Here is a 7,965-nt window from a genome sequence, read left to right on the forward strand (position 1 = left end):
TTTTGTAAATACTTAAACTACCCTTAAGGTGTAGTGAAGTGACATATTTGCCCCCTTTCTCCTCCTTCTTCTTCTTCCTCTTGCAACCAAAAAAAAACCAGCAGCCATGTCTGAAATCACCAACCCGAAATTTGGATGGTTTCAAAAAATCAGCAACTCAAGGTGTCAGATTGACACCAAACTAAAGGTCGAGGGAGCCTTTTAGGTAAGCCAATAATGTCCCAAAATATCAGACATAACGGATGGTCTGATTGTAAATAATCTCACATTCAAAGCTGTCCAAAAAAACCAGAAAAACAGGGCATCGCCAGCCCCTTGGAGAAAACTGATTACACAACATCAAAAGCTTGAATCAGCCTCTGATTAGGTTCGAAGGTCCTTACCATAAGGGCCAACTAAGCCCTAAAATATTAGGAAGATCTGCTGCTCTCATTGTGACATTTTGATCCGAGCGATTCTGTGAGGGTTTGGGCACGTTGGGTATGCTCCATGGCGGCTTGTATCGTCATTTTCTTGAAATCTGAATGGGCTTTGGGGTTGTAAGAGTGAAGGCCCTGGGTATTCTTCATGGATGATTTGCAGGCTTAGGATGAGAATAGTGAAGCACTACTGAAGATTGCTCGTTAATGTCGAAAGACTGAAAACCCTAAATTGCAGGAAAGCTAGGAAAGAGAATGGTAAAAAGTGGTTGCAGAGTGGAATGGATTTTAAATAAGGGAAGACGCATTAAGGAAACGGACATTAGCCGGTGCTTCACAGATGGGCATTTAGGGATTATGGAGGGGAGTGATGATGGGAGAGAGTGCTTAGGGAGGGAGATGTAATTGAAAGCCATTTCAATGGGGAAAGAGAATGAATGACTGGGTTACCGTTCTGCGCAAGAGCGAAGCAGGGAGATTGCGAGTGGGAGAAATGAGATCAATGGAACTCGTCTCTAACCTCTGCTCTGTACCCCTTCCTCCTACAGTTCTTTGTTTATTCCGACGTTGTAAATGAATTTAGAGGTTTTCTTGCTTTTTGGACCTTTCAGAAGTGGAAGTTCCAGAGTTTCTGCAAATTTTTGTTTTTTTTCCCCTTTTTAGTTTTCCTCTGAAAGTTCTTTATCTCTCAATTTCAACCTCCCAATCTCAATCTCTAGCATTTGGGCCTTTGTTTTTAGGGTAACAATGGTTTGGGTTTTTTTATGGCCGGCGTTCGTGGGTTGTTTGCTTTGTTTTTCTCCGGCGTCTGCAAATCACCATAACAACAGTAAATGGTTCAACAATGAAAGGGGTGGGTTGCAGCATGAGATGTGGTAGGAAGAAGAAGTAGAAGAAGAGTTCATAGGTAATTTTAATTTCATTGTTTTCTATTTATTCAATAGGTGATAAGGGTAAAATAGATATTTTCTTTTAAATACTAACAGCAGACTAATACCCACAGGTTTTGGGGGGTGTCAAGTAATTGTTCCAAACGTTGGTAATCGTAAGCAAAATGACCATAGTACAGGAGGTGTCCAAATAATTTACCCTTATTTTTATCACTCGAGAATGCAAAATCAACCTAAAATGCATTCCAAACACAGCCTAAGATTCCTTGGAGGTACCAGGGATCAAGCCATGATAAAAGCATATTTGCACCATTTCTAATTTTCCATTTAACATGTTGCTCAACCAGAAATCTGAATTTAAGAATTTTATTTCAAACATAAGAACAATCAGATGCTTTTTTAATAACCCATATAGAGTCCATTATCAAATATCTAGAATAAATTTACTGAAAAAAATATTTATATATCTAGAATAAATTTGATTTACCCACATGCTATTTTTCTTGCAATTCTCCAAATTAGCTTCATGATGGCTGTCTTTTGATTGGCTATTTGGAAGGAAACAATTTGAGCCAATTTATTGTGTATGACGAGATCATATAGCCGATATAAGCAATAAATTGGGTAGACTTTTTTATAATGGGAGGTGGGGTTGGAATGTTGGATTGATCATAGATCATTTATCCCAATTTTTTTTCAATCCATATAACCTGATAATTCAATAATTTTCTCTTTTTGTCTTTCAAAATGTGTAAATTTTAATCATATATTTAGCTTGAAGTGATGGATTTTATTTTGCCGCATGTTGTTGAGTTTAAGGATAAGACATATATGATTAAGGGTGTAAAAATGGAATTGGAACCAAATATCGGAACTGGAATTGACTATTTACAATCAAACCAAATCGGACCGCAAAGAAATGACTTGATTATGATTTCATAGGTTCTCTATTCCTAGATTGGTTTTGATATGCACCGAAAAACTGATGATTCTAAATCGAATAGGAACCAGTAAAAAAAATGATAAAATCAGACCGAATAAACTCAATTTTTTTTACTGCCTAACGTTCGAGAAGGTCGGTTCTGTGTTTCTAAGGGATTGTAAGATAACTTTTTATGATGTTAGAATGTATAGTAAAAGAATCTACAATATATATTTAGATGGTAAGTTTACCTAAAACTTATTTATTCATGCCCTCAAATTAGGTGTATGTTACGTGTCTAATTCCTTGATAATAGGATATCCATATTTAATTTTTATTAATAAATAAAGGATATTATCATGTGTTTCTTGTTTTTTTTTTTGGTAAAAGGATATTATCATATGTTAATTGTAAAGAAGTGGTGGGTTTTATCTCGGTTAGGAGATTAGTGACTGAAGTGGAGAGTGTTTTTATGAGTAGGTTATTATCTTGTTTAGTTTAGGGTAAAGTATACGTACCTCCCTATAATGCACCCAATATTCCTCGTACCCCCTAAGCTTCTAATAAGTTCATGTACCACCCGGAAAATTATCACCTCCAGTTTGCTGACCGGCCCAGTTCCCCAGTTCCTCTAATAGGGGGATGGTGGACCCCACCCGGGCAGGGTGTTTGGGCATGGGTAGAGAGGTCATTTCAGCCCCCCTTTGTTAGAGGAACTGGGGAACTGGGCCGGTCAGCAAACTGGAGGTGATAAAGATCCTGTACCACCCCTCAATATTCCACGTACCACCCCTGCTTTACCCCTTAATGCCAGATAAGTCCAAACTGTTAAGTACCACCGTTAAGTGCTAAAAATTTGACCATTTTACCCTTTGTTCTATTTTTATAAAATTGAAAAGACCTAATTGCCCTCACTTAAGGTATTGCCCTAACCTAATTGGAAAAGACCATTTACCCCCAACTATTTGTTCTTAGAAACCTAACCCAAGCTAATATTACCGTTCAGCTCCCTGTTCCGTCCACGACTTCCTTCTCCGGCGACGACAACTTCTGCAGGTAACTTCTTCTCAGCTTCTCCTTCTTCTACTTCTTCTACAACCTCATCTACAGGTTTGATTGATATTTTAGGCTAAATTTGTAAAGGAATTGAAAGAAAAAACACTAAAAAGAGGGGGTTTCGGTGATTGTAAAGTTGATAGTTTCTGTTTGGGATCTCCAGCTGCGGTGCTTTAAGCGATTAAGAGATAGTTGGAAATGGTAATTTAAATTTGATGCTTTGTATTTAGTCGAGGAAGTTTTGGGTATTATCTAGCTTTGGATGCGCTCACAGGAGTCTGCTAGTGGATAAGTTCTGGTTTACCTTGTTCGCGGGATTGATAGAAATCTGTCTGGTTTGTGAAATGCGAATGTTTTAGCGAAGAATTGGAGTCTATTATCATGGATTAAGGGTTCTGAGGGGTAAAATAGTTGCGGAGAGAATCTTCTGATTTCGGGAGTGGGTAGAATTGCAGTGGAGCAGGCTTGGGAGTTTGCTTAAGCTATCGATGTCTTCAAGTCAGTTCTGTTGAATCTAGAGAATTTTTTTTATTTTTTATTTTTAAATGAACCTTTCGGCTACGGGGATTTGTCAGCCAGGTCAAGAACGCGATATACTTCTTCCTCTCCTTCTTCTTATGCAGAAATTACTTATGCAGAAATCTTTTTAGTGTTTTTTCTTTCAATTCCTTTACAAATTTAGCCTAAAATATCAATCAAACCTGTAGATGAGGTTGTAGAAGAAGCAGAAGAAGGAGAAGTTGAGAAGAAGTCACCTGCAGAAGTTGTCGTCGCCAAAGAAGGAAGTGGTGGACGGAGCAGGGAGCTGGACGGTAATATTAGGTTGGGTTAGATTTTGAAGAACAAATAGTTGGGGGTAAGATGGTCTTTTCCAATTAGGTTAGGGTAATACCTAAGTGAGGGCAATTAGGTCTTTTCAAATTTAAAAAAATAGAACAAAGGGTAAAATGATCAAGTTTTTAGCACTTAAAGGTGGTACTTAATAGTTTGGACTTATCTGGCATTAGGGGGGTAAAGCAGGGGTGGTACGTGGAATATTGAGGGATGATACGTGGACTTATCAAAAGCTTAGGGGGTACGAGAAATACTAGGTGCATTATAGGGGGTACGTGTACTTTACCCTTTAGTTTATGAGTTCAAGTTGTAATTTAAAAAAGAGAAAATTCTTAATTTATTTCTTGAGTTTAACTTGAGAGAAGATTGGCGGCCTCCAATTGCGTCAGGAGCCCAAATCTCTACTTTCTCTCTTATCTTTTCTCTTATTTTTCTATTTGTTTTCTATTTTCTCTCCACCAACATTTGCGCACTTATCAGTGTAAAAGGAATCGAATTAAAGGATACAAAAGTGAAACCAATTACAAACCATCACTATGAACACATAGAAATCAAATATGAATTGGAATTAAACACATCAAAAAATTAGAATTGCAAATCATTTCCAAAACTAGCATTACAAACTGCATGTAAAGTGGATGTGAACCAGATAAGAAAAATCGAATAGAAACCGATAAAATCGGACCGAGTATAAAACAATTCTGATTTTGACTAATTCCTATTCATTTTGATTTTGATTTACATCTTTTCAAAATGTAAACCGAATCAAAATCAGATCAAATAACCACAATTGGATCAATACGAGATGTTCAGATTTGAATTGATATGCAAAATTCCTTGAATTATAATCGCTTACCAATTCATCTGGTAAAAGGCCACACTTTAGATAACCCCATCATGAGTTTAATACTATATGCTAATTGGGTCTAGGAGTGTGGCCTATGCCAGTGTTGCGTGTGAAAACCTCCGATGTTCGGTTCGCCCACGGATGGACCTGCAAAAACCAAGCGATGAGCACAAGAGAACCGGTGTGGCTCCGGCCTAAGACTCTCCGATGCTCAAGTTAGGTCTCCAATGCAACAGCGTAACTGCGTAGTAAAAAGCCAGCTGATCGATGGTGTTCCATACCTGGGTATTTATAGAGTGAGGAGGAGATGAGGCGATTGGGAGAGTCCTAGTATGGTAGGAGTCCTTCTTTCGGAAGGTTCTCCCGCGTATAGCGGAGTGGAGAGTTATTTTCGGGGTCGGACTCTTATTAAGGTAAGAGTCCATGTAGAGTGTGATTCCGTGTTGTGCTAGGATCGTGGCTCGATCCCTATCCCGTGATTCTCTGGATGTGCTAACGTGGCCCGGAGGTCCCCGGTGGGGTGCTATGGTAGCTTCAGTGGAGGAGGGCTACATCCTCGGAGGTCGGCCCTGGGGGTCGGCAGAGGAGGTCGGCAAAGGAGGTCGGCAAGGGAGGTCGGCCCGAGAGGTTGGTCTCGACCGCAAGCTCGGCCAGGAGTCTATGGCTGACCTGTATGAGCTCGGCCTCAGCCACCGGCTGGCTCGCTCGAGTCTGACTCTGTCAGGTGACTTATCAGAGATGGGGTCGGCCAGGTCTCCTGCTAGGCCCAACTAGGTTCTCGGACTGAGATCGGGTCGGCCATGTGGCAGCCTCTGATAGGAGGGGTGTTTTATGCCTCATCAGCCAGCACTCCCATGAGTCTATCTTTCCTCTTCATATGAAAAGACACATTTACCTCCTTGTTTTGAAAAGGAGAAAGTTAGACACATGGGAGTGCTGACGTAAAAACTATTTCTCATACTAATTTATCAGTCCTTATCTAGTTTTATTATAATAACAATCCGTGGAAAACGAACTACAGAGGCATCATTCATGAGATCCTCTCGGGTGGAGTATGGGAAAGCCTTTCATCCTATCTAATTCCATAATTGTTATTTCTTTTCCCATGATTATCTTAATCTTTTACATGCAACTAGTCAATAATCTTTTTCTTTTTTTTAAGAAAAACGTTTAATTGCTTGAAAGCATGGGGTGGTTCGAAAAAAAAAAAAAAAGAGTTATGCTTAATCCCAAAACAAATTAACGCATTGGTCAAAGTTTTATGATTATCTTATCTTATGATTATCGTTTTATGGGTAAGAGATCGATGTTGTCTGGTCATGTAGCCCCTGCACCAACATGGGATTAATGAATTTTGCGTGTTCCTGTGTCTGAGCATAGGATCCATCTGAACGGGCAGCGCTCTTTTTCGCATCTTTATTTTTTTTTTTAAATTTATTGTAAGAGAAAATGGTTTACTCAGCTTGAAAGAATGGGGAAGTTTAAAACAAAAAAGTATGAATTCTAGCACAATTCATTTGTATGATCAGACATCAATGGTTGCTTCGGGTGATTGAGTCTTGCCTTGCAATAAAATTCCCTCATCACTATTTTCTAGAAAAGGGAGCGACAGAATCATGGTCAGATTGGTATTGGTATCAGTATCGGTATCGGTATTGAATCTAATACGATGGGGATCTAAATCATTCATATAACTCAAAGATATTGATATATGATTGTATTTTGACAATAATACCATTTTCATACCATTCACCGATTTGGTATCAGTGTTGGTCGATATTGATACAATCGATCCGAGACTGATACCTAAAACCATGGATGGAATACACTATTGTGGTAACAAATAGACTCACTTGCTACATCACAATACCTAGCTTCTCATATAAGAACCGCTTTGGCCGAATATTTTATGTAGAGCAAATTATATGGTCCTCCCTTGTACTTTGGTCCAATTACAAGCACCTCCTGTGTTTTGAACAATTACATGGACTTCTCCCGTGACAGTGGCGATGGTGGCAAGGTGGTTGTGAGGCCATTAGGAGAAGAAAGGTGGTGTTTTACTTTTAACATGAAATTACTATTATGCCAATTAAATTAACCATGTGCTCATAAAGAGCAAGAGTGAAATCAAGTGGGATAGAAGTTCTGAAACTGCTCCTAGCTGTTTCAGAATTTCTATTCCATTTGATTTCTAATTCACTGAAATAAGGTGCGAAAATCAAACCAAACAATTTCTGGAATAGAAATCACCTCATGATATTGAAATAGAAAACATGCCAAATCAAGCCTAAAATTCTCAACAAATAAAGTACTTTGCTAAAAAGTAATCCCTTACTATATCCCCGTGGAGTAGTAAGACTTATTTGTAATTTTGTCTCCACATTTTTTTTCTTCCAATTTCTTCGATTTATGACAGAGAAAATTATTCACAAGGCAAGTATATTGCAAGACAAAGTAAGTGTAAAACAAATTCAAATCAACTTGTTTTGTAATTAATTTCCTTGTCTCGTAGTCGTAGATGTAAGCCAATTCCCCCCCCCCCTCTTCCTGTCTTTCTCTCTTCAAGTTTCGTAAAAGATTAAACTAAAAGAGGATTTCTTCTTCATCTCTCGGGTGTGTCTGTTCTTCAATTCGGTATATCACAAACGAATTAAACTTGTCTGATGATTGAAGTAATGTTCCTTGAGCCATGTTCAAGTCCTTCTGGTATTCCCAGTCCTCTAGAGGGGAATGCTTCCCATCCCCATTTTCTTTTTTCCCAAGACATTCAGTCTTTGCTAGTTTCAATAGAATTCTTTCACAATAGATAGAGAAAGAAAGGTAAAAGTTTCTAACCTCTTCAATTTACAGGGGTTCCTAAGAGCAGGAACCTCAGACACGTCTACAAGAGGATCCTACACAAGCTTGATATCCTTCTTCCCTGGTTGGATCTATTAGGTAATCATGGGATCATCTCCATGGTTGCCCATGGGAAAACAATAAAAAAATTTAATGGTA

Source organism: Telopea speciosissima, chromosome 3, assembly GCF_018873765.1.
Source record: "Telopea speciosissima isolate NSW1024214 ecotype Mountain lineage chromosome 3, Tspe_v1, whole genome shotgun sequence".
Classification (NCBI taxonomy): domain Eukaryota; kingdom Viridiplantae; phylum Streptophyta; class Magnoliopsida; order Proteales; family Proteaceae; genus Telopea; species Telopea speciosissima.